A 15274-nucleotide genomic window follows, 5' to 3' on the forward strand; every position below is an offset into this window, starting at 1 on the left:
CATTGGCAAAAGAACATTTTTATAAAATTAGACGAGAATTAGGCATTCTTGATGAAGCATACTTATCTTAAAATGCTTATATATGATTATATGTGTGCTTCATTATATCTATTTCATGCCTACTTGAACTTAAATGTATTTATTTATGTTTAAAAATTTCAATTTTTGGGTTAAAAATTATTTTCATAGCTTAATTTTGCCTAAAAATAAATTTTTTATGGGGTCGATAATCAATTACACTGGAGAGTAACTGATTACAGGGTTGAACAGCGTGTTTCAGTAATCGATTACTCAAAATGAGTAACCGATTACTCTATTTTCTTGTTTGAAAATTTTAAAATTTTTAATTTGAGTAATCGATTACTCTGTGCTGTTATATATGTATTTTTTCTGCATTTTCAAACTTTTTCAAACTCTTCTTCTTCCTCATTTCAAACCATCTTAGTGGCCACCTCTATCTCTCTCTAAAATCTTCGTTTTTGATATATTTTGAGTGATTTTTGTATGCTTTCATATCACATTTTCACTTCTAAACCATCATTTTCGTGTTTAGTGGCCAAAATCAAAACCCCCCAAATCTCCAAAACCCAAAAACCTAACTTTTTAAAAACTCATTTCAATGGCTTCTTCATCTAGAACCAAGAGACAACGCATCAATGCTACTAAAAGGAACCAAGAAACTTCATCTTTGGAGTCCAACCCTCTTGACTTAATGCAGCTTCTAGTAAATGATGAGCAACGTAAAATCTTTGAGGAGCACTTTCATGGTCGCATCATCTTCACTCCTAAATACGGTAATCTCAGGAACTTTGAGTTTGAAGATTTTCTATTTCCTTATCTTTTGAGACAACAAAACCTTTTCGACTTCTATTGTGAATCAAATGAAATCTATCTTGAACTTGTTAGAATATTTTACTGTAACATGAACTTTAGGAAAAACCGTCTTACTTCCTATGTAAAAGGAAAAGACATTACTCTGGATTTGAAAATCATGAGTTCATTGTGCTATAACATACCCTATCAAGGGAGCATCGCAGGCTTCGACCTTGAATGCGAATGGGAAAACTATGATCGAAAACATTTTTATTATTATTTGTGTAGAATTACTAAAGAGGAAATAGAAATGCTTAAGCAACATGGTTATGGTGAAATTGTTAAAAATAGAGATATCATCTTTGTTGGACATCTCAAACTAGCAGACCGTTTGCTTCATTATTTTTGGAGCTATGTCATCTTACCAAAATTTTCAAATCACTCTCAAATAAGTGACATAGAACTCCAATTGATGTATGTCATGAAATTTAATCTGAAAATCAATTGGACTCTGATAATAATGAGACAAATGTGGTCTGTAAGAGGAACCCAAAGTCATTTGCCATATGCAATCTTCATAACAAAAGTCCTTGAGCATTTCGGTGTTTCTACTGCTGGAGAAACTAAGATCCCGCTTAACCCTCGTGAAAGCCATATTGATGTGGATGTAAGCCACAAAATGGGCTTCACATTTGATCTTCGTGACCGGACCTACAAGCATAAGAAAGATAGACCTCCTACTCCTGAACCAAAACCTACCCCTTCTAATCCTTCTAAACCTCAACCTTCTAAGTTTCATGCTCAATCGTCCTCATCTGCTATCATGCCTTCAAACTAGATAATTATGGATAAATTGATTTCTCTTCGAGGCTATATCACAAACCGGATGGATGCCTTTGATACCCAAAATCAACAAATCCATTTTGAACTTCATCGTCTCTCTTCTAAGCTGAGTAGCATGGACATTAATGAAGACAGTTCTGAGCTTGAATCTTAGACTTTATCTGTTGTTAGGATTTTCTTATTGTAATGTTAATTTCTCCAGGTTTCGGACAAATTTCTATTATGTTGTTTGTATTACTGTTTGCATTGTTAATCTTGAACATTTTTTTACCTTTATGATATGCATTGCGATGTTTATGTTATATCTTTTGATTATCTTTATGCTTGTCATATACAAATTGTATGATATATATATATATATATGCTGGAAAACTCTTGGCTTTTCTACTTTTTGATGAAGTCAAAAGGGGGAGAAAAGTTGGGAGAGTGTATTTTCTGTTTAAAACATTTCAGGCACATAACTCCAAATGAAAGGGGAGCATACTCAAGACAAGTCAAGAATATCACAAAGTATGTTGCTCTCAGAAAATTATACTATCAAGAAGATATTGGTTTGTCATCATCAAAAAGTGGAGATTGTGAAGAAGATCTTGCTCCTCACTTTGGCACGGTTTTGATGAAGACACCAACATCAGCAAAAAGAAGAAAAGGGAGAATACTTATAAAGACAATGAAGATTCAAGCTTCAAGATATTCAAGACTTTTAGTCTAAGTCGAAATATGTACTTCTATCCTATATTCTTAATTATACAATAGTAGTAATGCTCAAAATATTTTTTAAGAAAATTGAAACACTTTAAAATACTTAAAACAATTTTCAAAAATAGTGTGTAATAGGTTACTTCATCTAAGTAGGTTACAAGTGTGAGAAAAAGGTTATCCAACTTAAAACTGTCAGAGTAATTCATTACTGTATTTGAGTAACATATTACTAGTGTTATTAAAGTTGAGTAACCAATTACTCAACTTGTTGTAATCGATTACTCTAATTCGAAAATAAATGATCAGTGGACATAACACTTGAGTAATCGATTAGTCAATGTTGTAATCGATTACTGAGAGTTGTTGTATCAGATTTTCAAATTCAAAGTGAATGAGTTTCAATCCAAAAGACATGTTTTCATTCCAATCAATTCCTATCCTTTCAAAGAGACGTTTTGGCTGATTGGAAAGTCTATATAAAGGCATTGAAACTCACAATCACCACATGCAACATATACACAACTCTTATACAAATTTCAAAAACTCTTACACATATTCTGAAATTATTTTCTGCATTTTTTGCAACAAGTTCTTAAACTTTCAAAGTTGATTTTTCTGAAGTTGCTTAAAGTGAAAGTGTTTCAAGTTTACAAACTTATAAAGAGCATTATTACTAAGTATACTAAAGAGTTGTTTGGATTTCAAGTTACATGACTTTCATACTTGTAAAGGCAATTTCACCATTGTTGAACATTCTTCATTATTATTGCAGAATACTTTCTTTCACGGGGTGTGATAAGAAAGGGGATTAGAATCACTTGGAAAAGTGTTTTCCAAAAGTGAATAAGGATTAAGGAGTGTGTAAGGTATATAGAAATCTCGGGGTGAGATATTGTAATTGCAACTCCTAATCTTTAGTGGATTTTTTTTTTTGTTGCAAGAGTACTGTAGCCTTCGGTGGACGAGAAGGTGAACCAGTATAAAAATTATTGTGTACTCTCTTCTCCCTTATCTCTTTGATTTTACTTATTAATTTTCTGCATATATTTTCTGCTGCACTTTAACTCTCAATTTTGCAGAAAAAGTTGTCATTATTTTAAGTCAACTAATTCACCCCCTCTTAGTTGCAAACTCAGTCTTACAGTTGCCGATTTAGAGGGGAGAGAGAGAAAATATGTAATACTCCCCCTGTATTGCCGAGTTAAGGGGAATCAGAATAAAAAAATAAAAACTCCTGCACTTCAGCCGAATTATGTGAGAGAAATACTAAAATTACACTACAAGGTGCACCATTTCAATGAATTTGTCGGTTTAGAGAGGTTGTTGATAAGTGTGGTGCGCTTTTGCTTTGTGATATGGCTCATACTGGTGGCCTGGTTGTTGCTCATGTATAATGATTTGAATTTATTCTTTTACTACATATTATAGAGATCCGGCAAAGTTTTATGTTGGTTGCCAACTGCCTAATATAACCACCAGCTTTTATTCGAGCTGACTATGTATAACATAAGGACACATAGTCAGGTTTTGAATTTATTGGATCTGAAATTTATTACTGTAATTTGCAAGGGCTCTGATGGCATTGGTTAATGAAATCTAGATTGAATTCTTGCATTAAAATAATAGGCTACTTAAATATGGCAGGTGTTTTAAGATCAATGGTTTTGAATGCTGTGTTTCTGTTTTTGATTCCTTATGCAAACTTGTGTGATTTTTTTTTGTATGCCACATTTTGCTCGTGTGGACATGATTCTGTTTCTGAGAGATAGATAGAAATCTAGGTATATGAAATTTAATTTACAGTAAGTGTTTTATAGATCTGCATTGCTTGTTTTTATAGATGGGTTATTATTAGCATATCATCCTGACAAATGAGTTAATGAATCGACATTGTTGTTACTTTGGTGAAAAGGGGTTCTGCTGATTTATTATATTCTTGCTTTTGGATCTGGATCTAGATTTGTGTTTGACATGGACGAAACAACCAAATGAAACTGAAACTCTGTTGTTCTTTCCATGTTTTCTTCTTTGACTGACAAAAGATTTTGATTTAAAATGTGCATGGTTTAGAAGGAGCTTGTTTGATTACAAGTTTTAGTAGGTTGTTAATGCGACTAATGTTTTATTGGTTTAACTAATGTTTTAGTCCCTTCCAAGCAATTTTTAAATAGTTCCTTGTGGTTTAATTTTTTAATTAAGTCCTTGTATTTTTTTGAAATTTTTAAGCAGGTACTCACATTTAAGTAAAAATTTGATTAATCCCTGTTAGTTCTAAATTGTGTGACTGTCCCTAAAACTTGTACTAGTGGGGGTTTATACAAACTCTTTTGAAGTGTAGGGACCTCATTAAATACTTTTAAACCATAGGGACCTACTTAAGGATTGAATAAAACTGTATGGACCGAGAGATTAATTTATACTTTTTACACTGTCCTCTGGGTAATCTGTGAATGATGTAACAATTATGAATGTTTTAGTTCATGCCTCGAAATTTGTTTCAAATGATAATCAGGTTTGTTTATGACTGGTAAAGGATACCTCACTTAAGTAGTAGCTTAAAAACAGAGAAAAAACCAAAAGTACCAGAGGTTTAAATTGGCATCAATTTGTTTAAAACTGAAGATAATTTCATCACTGCTTGATGTTCTTGCAGGCAATAAGGTGGAGAAACTTTGTGACCTTTGTAACATTACAGTGAACAAAAACGCTGTCTTTGGTGACAGCAGTGCCTTGGCACCTGGAGGAGTACGAATCGGTAAGAAACTTCTGTATGAACTTGAATTTGTGATGTGAATCTAAATTTTAATGTTTTGATATAATAGAAGGTAAAGGCTTGGTTTTGTTGTATTGGTAGAAGGTAAACACATCTTAGGAATTTCATTGAGGGTGTGTTTTAAATTGAATACTTCACTAAAGGTGTACCAGTTCTAGTTGAACTAGCACACTGGCCTTATTTAATATTTGGGAACATGTCAGATCATATATTTTATTTTTCCATTGCAAAGCCAAAATTGGATGTTTTGTTAATGCATGTGATTGTCAAACCAATCATGTTATTACCATAATGCGTATTTTCACTAGTATCAAATACAAAGATTTGATCTTTCTTCTGGATTTTTCTCATAAGCTATAGTTGATTGTGTGACTTCTGAAGGCTTAGTTGAAAAGGATTTTGAGCAGATTGGAGAGTTCCTTCACCGCGCAGGAGCATGGCAAACTTCTCAAGGATTTCAACAAGGGCTTAGTGAACAATAAGTTATAAGTCTATTGAAGATCTCAAAGCTCATGTTGAGAAGGATTTCAGAGATGAAGTACAAGGATTAGGTATGTTGGAAAGGTGGAGAAAGAAAAGAAGTGTCTTCATAGTTTATCATGTTGCTATTATAATTCTAAAATTTGAAGTTTCTTTGTGTTCATGTTTTTGTTAGCTTTTTAATGCTGAAGATATGAATGTATTGTAATTTCATTGATTGATTAAAGGACTACAAGTCATGTGCTTATATACACAATATAAAGATAACTTGTGATACAAGTAACAACTTAACAAACTAACTAAGATATTAATCACATGTGTAAAATGTGCAAAATGTATCATTGTAGCTTTTGATCTCCAATAGCCCCCTCAAGCTGGAGGATAAATGTTAATGACTCCAGCTTGATAATTTGATTTGATAACAGTGTGATGAATTGGAATCTCGATCCTCATATGATTGGATTTTCTCAACCACTTGATTATTTTCCTGGTCAGAAATCTTGACCATATTCCCATGGTTTTACAATGTTGGAGGATTATTTGAGTATGCAAAAGAACCCAAGAAAATGCATCTCTTCTTGTTCTTTGGACAATATTGATACTGAGATGATTAGAGTGTGTATGGTTGTTGATCTTGTTGTTGTTGTTTGATTTGTTGATCTTGTTGTTGATCTTGTTGTTTGATCTTGTTGATCTTGATGTTGATCTTGTTAATCTTTGGTGCAATCTTTTTGAATCTTCTCTTTCTCCTTCTTTTGCTTGTTCTTCATGGAATGTTTCTGGTGGTGGCAGTGCCTATGAACTTTAATACTTCTCATTCAATTTTTCATTTGAGTCATATTTTCTTGGCCTCCCTCTTTTCTTCTTACCAACCAAATCAACATTGTTTTCTGAATTGCCTATTGTAATTCTGCAATCACGTAGGATTTATATATCAGTAAGCAGAAACAACAGTGTGGTTCAACTTTTGCTCTTCCATGAATGAATGAAAGAGGTTTGAATAATTGTAGAAAATGCGCACTGGACCAAAACTTTCAGGATGAAGGTTCTGATACCATATTACGAAAATAATGCGGAAGATATAAATGTATTGTAATTTCATTGGTTGATTAAAGGATTACAGGTCACGTACTTATATACACAATACAAATATAATTTGTGATACAAGTAACAACTTAATAAACTAACTAAGATATTAATCACATGTGTAAATATGCAAAATGTGCAAAATGTATCATGATAGCTTTTGATCTCCAATATTTTTTATATCATATTTTTCCTAATAGCAATCAAAATAATGTGTAATATCTTCCTTTCCCTGGGAAACTAGTATTTCGTGATTTTATCTACAAATTTTGCACGCAACAAGTTACATCTCTGAATTTTAGCTGATTCAATATTGTAGAATGTTTATTTATTTATTGTCCTGCCCTCTAATTGTTTTGAGCCAGAATTGTATTAAATCTACCATTAATCTAATTAGAGGTATCAAAACAGGTACTTTTACCCCAATAATGTGTTGGTTTAATTAAATAAGGTTCCATTAAATCCTGTCAGTGACACTTATTAGGAAGGACAGTCAATTAGTCACATATCTTGAAAGGAAATAGTTTTTTATTCATAAAGTGAGATAATATCTTTATAATACCAGATAAAAACACACATAACTAAAACGGTTAGAAAATGAATATCTAACTTAACTTCATGTCAAATCTATATTTATACTTCATTAAGTAAGCTTTTATGGACTAGTCGTGCCAGTCACGAAATCATTGGAGATATATTTGTGCTTATATTTCATTGCCTGTACTCGCACATTTATCAAATCAAACATATTTTTGGCTCTAAATTTACTCCTTAATTTAAAAAAAATGAGAATAATTGCATTCATGAAAAACGTCCTTAGAATTAGAAGCTAATAAAGAATACTCTACCGTTTCTTCTATTTTGATGTTTTAAATTCTCCCAATTATTCCAACTAAATCATTATCTATTTACTCTTTTTTCATCCTTGTTTTCTTCATTTCATTTTAATTTAGTTTCTAATGTACCTTAAATAATATTATTTTATGAGGAAAAAGTATATGTATTGATAATGTACGAGTTTTATACACATTCTTTCTATCATCCACAATTTATATTTATTCGATATTGACTTTTCAAAAAATAATTCAAATAAATTATGGATGAAATACTAATTGTCTATAAATCTTTATACTAACGATCATAGTTATTACACTCTTATTTTATTAAGTTTTTACAATATTTAATATTTTTTTAAAACATGTATAACATTAACTTTAAGGTTGTGTTTGGTTGTGTTGAATGGTGAAAGAATGAAAAGGAGAAGAAAGAAAGGGAAAAGAAAAAATGTTTTCCATTGTTTGGTTTACATTTAAAAGAGGGAAGGAAAGAAAAAATTATGAAACCTATGCTTTTATATTTTTTTCTCCAATACTGGGAGGAAAACAAGTGGAAAGAGAGAAAAATGTATGTGCCAATTTTATGAGAACCAGAATGGGTAGTACGACCGCTGACTAGACTTGAAAATGACTTTGGTTCGTAGTCTTAACTAAACGATGGTTAGATTGCTTTAAACCAAAAAAATTATGGTTCGACCATCTATTTAAATCATAATAACCTGAAAAGTAAATCGAACAATTCACATAATTTTTTAGAAAAAAGAAAAATACTATTGTAATAAAAAAATTGAGAAATATTATTTTAATAGAATTATGCATAATTATTAAATAGATAAAATTTTGCATTTATAAATAATTATTTATTTGAGATATTTGTTAATTATAAATAAAATTATCTGGTCTGACCAGACAATTTAACCGTTAAAACGTAATACGAGACATTTTTTAGTTTGATGTCTGACACAGATTTTACAACATTGACATGCACTAACATTGTACGAGTTTTATACGTATCAATGAATCATTAAGCATTTATCATCATTGACTGTTAATAAATGTAATACAAAATAAATAGTGAATGATATAATTATTTTATATAAATTTTTACACAACTAAAAAACAAACCAACAAATTCATGTTAATATCATTATTAATAATTAAATTTTTTTTCTCTTCATTTTCTTTCAATCTTCTATTATACCAACCAACTAAAAATTATTCCAATTTCTATTCATTTTGTTTTCTCAAGTTAACTTTTCTAAAGTAAGCATGGTGTAAAACTAACTGAATAAAATATTCATAGTCCCTAACCATTTGACATGTGTATGGACACACAAAAGTGGGGAAAGGGTCGGGTGGTGCCACTTGGAAAAGTGGCAATAGGAATCAAACGCAATTGTGCTCTGACAAGCTACTTTCCATGGCAATGATTTCACATGTATCATTCCACACAATTTTATTTGAGCTAAGAACATTCATATATATGTAGAGTTAATTTTTTTAACAAATATTTTATTCATTCACAAGAATCGAACCTCATATCTTACTAAAAAAATCAAGCATATACTAATTAAATTAACATCAATTGATTAAACAACCCTGGTTCATTTGCAATAGAGAAATGTTAGGAGAGAATTATTTATTTTCAAATGTATGGAGAGCATATGTACACTTAGTTATCATGTTATTTTATATAGATTTGAACTGAAGGAAAAGCATCACATGAAAATGTATAAAAGATTTAAAATGTATACGCTAACAGTATAAGTGTTTTTTACACTGTCAACGAATCATTTACCATTGATTTATTAATCATCATTGACTCGTAAATAAAAGTAATACAAATCAATGGTAGATGATGTATTGATAGTGTAAAAAACTTTACATTGTTAGTGCACAGATTTTAAATTCATGTATAAAATAATTGTTTATATTTTTACGAGAGTAGGGCTCAAGACTAAAACAACTTTTAAACATATTTATAAAATACCCATTAATAAGATCTTCACGTTGATAACGAAATTCAAACTCACATCTTCATAAGATATGTATGAATCGATACATTACCAATTAGACCAACTATTATCAAACTATTTTTTAAATAGTACAATATGTAAGACGAAGGATATATTAATTAATTAGTAAAAAAATGTACGTATTGATAATATATGAGTTTTATATATTATTATTTTACTATTCACTATATATTTTTAATCATTATTGACTCTTCAAAAAAGTAATACAAATAATTATTGGATAATGTAATGAGGGTTACAAATATCGGATAGAAATTACATTCTTGATTAAATGTAAGACAGCTAACAAATCCAACAATGGTTAGGTGGCAATTAAAGTAAACTAGTCAATGAGATGAATTATGCCTATAATTTGAAGGTTGGAATGATGAAATTACCATTTCCTAAAAAAACTTGTTTGATTCATCATCTCTTAAAAGTTAGTTTATACAGCTATATCAGTCCACTATTAAGTAAAGAATTTAGACTAACAACATCATGTCTTAAATAGAGTTTCTAAAACGAGAAGTATACATTTCTTGAAACTTTATTATGAAGACGATGTATACTTACCGATAAGGAAAAAAGTTACACAGATTTACCCCACATTGTAGATGCACATTCTAGGGGATTAGTATTCCAATTTGGAAAAAAAATAATACAATTATCCTCAAGATTCTTATATCATATCCAAGTCCTATCATTGATATATCTAAGAGACAAACTATATCAAAACCCTCTCAACGTCTTCTTAACGACAAAAGACCATGCATGTAATTCTGGAACAAGGAACAATGAGAGACAAATACATGTTCCCCTTTTATTTTTAATGCCAAAGATATAAGTTCATTATAATTAAAAAGATAAAGAGGACGAAGTATTTGCTGATTTGAGGAGATAACTTCTTTCCTTACATCATTTAAGTAATGACACATAACTATTTTTTACTATTTTAAAAATAAATAAATAAACAAAAACTAAAATAATATAAGTGTCTATTAATGAGTGGTTGTGAGGAAATAATTTCCCTCCTCACATCAGGACATACTTTATTCCCAAAGATAAATGTATCATTAAAAATTGTATTTTCCTTTATTTTTTGAAATATTTACTCTCTATTTTATTGATGGAGAAATCCTAACTCGTAATACATAAAAGAAAGAATTATTCCCCACCTTATTATTCTATCGTCAGCCCTGACTTTTATAGATCCAGTGTACAAAATAAACTGCAAGACCACATAAGTCACAACCCTAGGAGGTCTTGACTATATGTACTACACAATTAATTTTTTCATAATTTGTACAAAAAAAATCATTTTTAAAGGATAAGTCTGCTATTGCTTTTATGCTTCTTCTTTTTTTAATTTGGTTGTGTTTTCTTTGACTACAGGTAACCTATGTAAAAATTCAAATAAGAACGTGATAGGCTCAACTGCTCAAATTATTGGCACATGTTTTAGATTTTGAGTATATACTTTGGAAAGCAAGCCAATCAATTGCAAAATCAGACAACCACCATTTTCCACTTACCTTAATTTCCCTTTCCCAAAAGGCTGCTTCTCATGGTCTGAAAATTCTTGGCCATTTTCACCTCCTTCTAACATGTTCTTCACAAGCTAATAAAAATTTGCTAAAATTTAACATCCACAAACATTTGTTGTTCCAACTCATATCATAAATCTTATCTTGTACCAATAATAATGTAGCAAAAATAACAATAATCATAAGAGAAGTGATTTATTTAGTACAAGAGTAAGTTTACAAAACTTATTCTATATCTTTAGCTATCAATTCTAGAGAAATCTAATGGTTTAGATCTACTCATTAATTTAAACAATTGAATTTCTCTAAAATTGATGGTGGTAAATATGTTTTAAACTTACTTTGTAGTAATTGAATCTCCTCCCTAATAATAAATATTTAAATTTTAAATTGACATTACCTATTTTTATTAGTGTCGTAGATGATTTGTGACATACTATTTGTCTGTCTACGATTCTACACGAACTATTTTATAACACCAATAAAAAAATCAACTTGTTAAATTATGTAATTTAACTTTCATTAAAAAAATAAGTTATGAGACAAATAAAGTGGCGATTTTCATTAGACCTTCATCCATATTTATTGATACTCATGTCAAGATCCACCTTTAAATTATACTTATTCATCACAAGGTAGAGCATAACATAATATTACTTTCACCAACAAACAAAGTTAATTTTGCAGTAACAAAAAAATGTCTCACCTTTCATCGTTACTCCACTACCAGAAACAAAATCCATCTTCCCCTAATAACTCTCATCTTCATACAATCATACAAACCCTTAACCACCAAAGGAACCAAGTAGCATGAGAAATTGTTAGAGGTATAAACAACCTTCACCATTTGAGTTAAGTTTAGTGATTTTGATATGTTATAATAGTCTGATCCCGATGTGCAACTCGTAGTCATGGGTGTGATGAGTTTGGGTTGAGCTATTCCTCTCAATGTCATTTATGAACCTTAACTCAAACCATCACCAAATCCAGTGTCTCACACTACAATGACCACCACCATTCTCATCATATACCCCCTCTTCAACATTTTGATCTTAGTATATCTTCTGTTTCAAAAAGTGTATTACTCAATGTGTCCTCCAATTATGCACCACCATTCTAATCAAATATTTATTATTCTAACCAATTACAAATAATAACATATAAAATGACACACTTTTTAGAATAAAAGATATCATCTCATCCCGATAACTCAACTATTTTTGTTTTCATTATAAGAGTTTGTTTTAATCATCAGTTACTTCTTACCCTACTAATATGGGAAATGAAAAAATATTCCCGACATTAATTAATCATAAAATAAAACTGACAATTTTCACTTTGGATAAATGGTTGTATGACAAAGTAATTGTTAGAAATATAGACCTAATGTGAACTCAATATATTACTATTGTGAGTTGGTTGTACATGAGGTGGTGCTTAATGGCATAATCAAATTAATTTCAGGATATCCACTTATTCCATATTTTAGTCATTAATTTTAAGATAATTTAATGGTTTGAATTAGTAAATAGATCTTAAATTTATTTTTCATCCTAGCTATCAATTCTAGTGATGTCTTTAACTAATTCAAATCATTCAATTTCTCTAAAATTGATGACTAGAATGATAAATAAATTTAAAAAACACTCTAAGTAGATCTCTCCTCTAATGTTAAACTTCTAATTACATGACAAAACAAAACATAAAATATAAGGAGATAAAGAAATCAATGATAAGAAATTTCTAAATTAACCTAAGATATAATCACAGTCATAGTAATATAAATATCTTAAATATCGGTTTGATATTTTCTAAGAGATGATTTAAGATAATTAATACGATATGTTAGAGATATTTTGTTAAAATTATTTAATTTTATATTAGTAAATTGATGCCTTTAATGTTTGCCTTAATTCACACGTATTTACCAATTAAATAGGAATGGAGACATCAGAATTATCATGGAGCTATCATTGGAACAAATTGATTTAATGTTCAAAATTTGAGAGTATTTACTAAAAAATAAGCGTTAAGGGAGAAAGATGAAAAACAAATTAAAGTAGACGTTAAAAGCCTTGTAAATCAAACAACTTTCTTACCTTCAAAACCATAAAAAAAACTATTACTATCTAGTACAAATTGATCCCATACTGATGATGAATTTAATTAGAGAAAAAATTTCATTTATAACATGTCATATTTAGAGACAAATGTATTTATGTTTGTTGATATTATTCTTTATGATTAAATTTTAATTAAAAATAAACTTTTAATGTGTTGGCAATATTTAATTCGTTGTTTTCACATATATACATCTTCATACAAATTTTTATATATAATTAACGTGCAATCACGAAGATGATTGGCTACTCATAATCGTTCATATTATTACAGTTTATAGATCGATGTTTGGACCCTATATCTTATATTTATATGGATTTAATATATATAAAGACTGTTTTTTATATTATTGACACATCATCCATTATTTATATTTTAATTATTATTAACTCTTAGATGAAGATAAAAGTAATATAAATCTATGTTGAATGATATGCTATGAATGTAAAAAACATTCTGAAAGTAATTTTAAACTCTATTTATATTGTTAGTATTTTAATTAGCTTCCTCTTCATACCTTGACTAAATTAAAGTCTACCTTTGTACATGAGTTTTGAATACTCATTGTACGTCTTTAATTTAATTTTTTCTTGTAAAAAAGCATCATTAAAATATTATACAAAAACAAGTTTTGAAATTAAAAACAGCTGAGAGAGGAGGAGCAAGCAAGCAAGGAGTTGATCTGTCTTCTCTTCTGTTAATCTTTTATCTAATCTCTTGTATGGACAATGTATATTGAATTCATGTGCATGTGCTTTTTGGTTTATCATAAATTTGGATTTCGGTATAGGGTTTTCAAGGGGTATTCATCCTCAACAAGAAATAAATAAGAAATATATAGGAAATAATTTCAAATTTTAAATAAACTATAATAATGGTTATTTTACAATTGGATTATTAAATCTTATTAAATAGTCAAAATTAAAAGATATATTTATGATATTTGTTAGCTAGCATGCCACAATAATACGTTTTTTATTTTAATTATTTATGTATGACCTAAATTTTAAAAAATTCACCATTTTTTATTAAGGATAACAATGGTATGGAGCTATTGTCTATTATATTTACACGTACCTATATCCATACATATTGCAGATATCCATGTGGCTAACATGTATCCAAGTAATCTAAACAATTTTTAAATTTAATTATATATTTATATATTTTATACTAAGTTAAACAAATAATTATTACATGATAACTTCTTTTTACTAAAATTCGATCATTGAAGTTTATTATGAAATAATAAAAAATAGATATTATATAATTTGAAAGTTATATAAAAATTATAATATATAAAATATTTAATAAAACATAATTGATAAATACGTAAATGAAATACAGGTCTTTCTTTCATCAAATAGAAAATGTCTCATAAATTTATGACGATATATATAACTGATAATTATATAATTATATCATAATAATGTCTGTATACTTTTTTGAAGCAAAACATTGGAGTGACATCTTCGTTTCTTTATATGTTCTTTTATTTTAAGTGATTCAATTCTTGAGTTATTTCTAGTTAACTCAATTTAACTTCGACCAATATTTTTATTGTCCAAACCCTTATTGAGTAAAGAGTGTGAATTATGACCATTTGGAAGCCAGAATAAATATATTAGAGTGTCTTGTCCAACCATGTCTTCATATTGTTGCCACCACAATAACTATTATTAAGAGAAAAAATATTTGTTATCCAAAAAATATATTACTTGATATGATTGATAGAAAAATGTATTTATGTTAAAATTTTAATAGTTAATTATTTTTTTGACCAAAAGTGATACATGGAATATAAATACGTACTAGCTAGGGGCAAATATGAGTCAAGTTAGATTGGGTACAACTTGTTCTTTACTTAACCCTAATGCTTCATTTGGTTGACAAGAGAAAATAAGAAGAGAGAAAGAAGTGAGAAAGAGGTGAGAAAGAGAAAGAGTAGATTTTTGTAATGTTTGGTATAAGAGAATAAGGAGAGAAAATGAATAGAAAGAAATATTTTCTTATCTTATTCTTTTGTTTGGTTGAATAGAAAATGAGAAGAGATGGATGATG

The 15274-nt window shown here is 29.1% G+C and overlaps 2 pseudogenes; both read left to right on the forward strand.

Moving 5' to 3' along the window:
* The window catches only part of LOC109360251, a 13544-nt pseudogene extending 9764 nt beyond the window's left edge, over nt 1-3780 (forward strand).
* Nucleotides 4823-5794, forward strand: LOC109334476 (annotated as a pseudogene).

The sequence above is a fragment of the Lupinus angustifolius genome, chromosome LG01, assembly GCF_001865875.1.
Source record: "Lupinus angustifolius cultivar Tanjil chromosome LG01, LupAngTanjil_v1.0, whole genome shotgun sequence".
In the NCBI taxonomy this organism is placed as follows: Eukaryota; Viridiplantae; Streptophyta; class Magnoliopsida; order Fabales; family Fabaceae; genus Lupinus; species Lupinus angustifolius.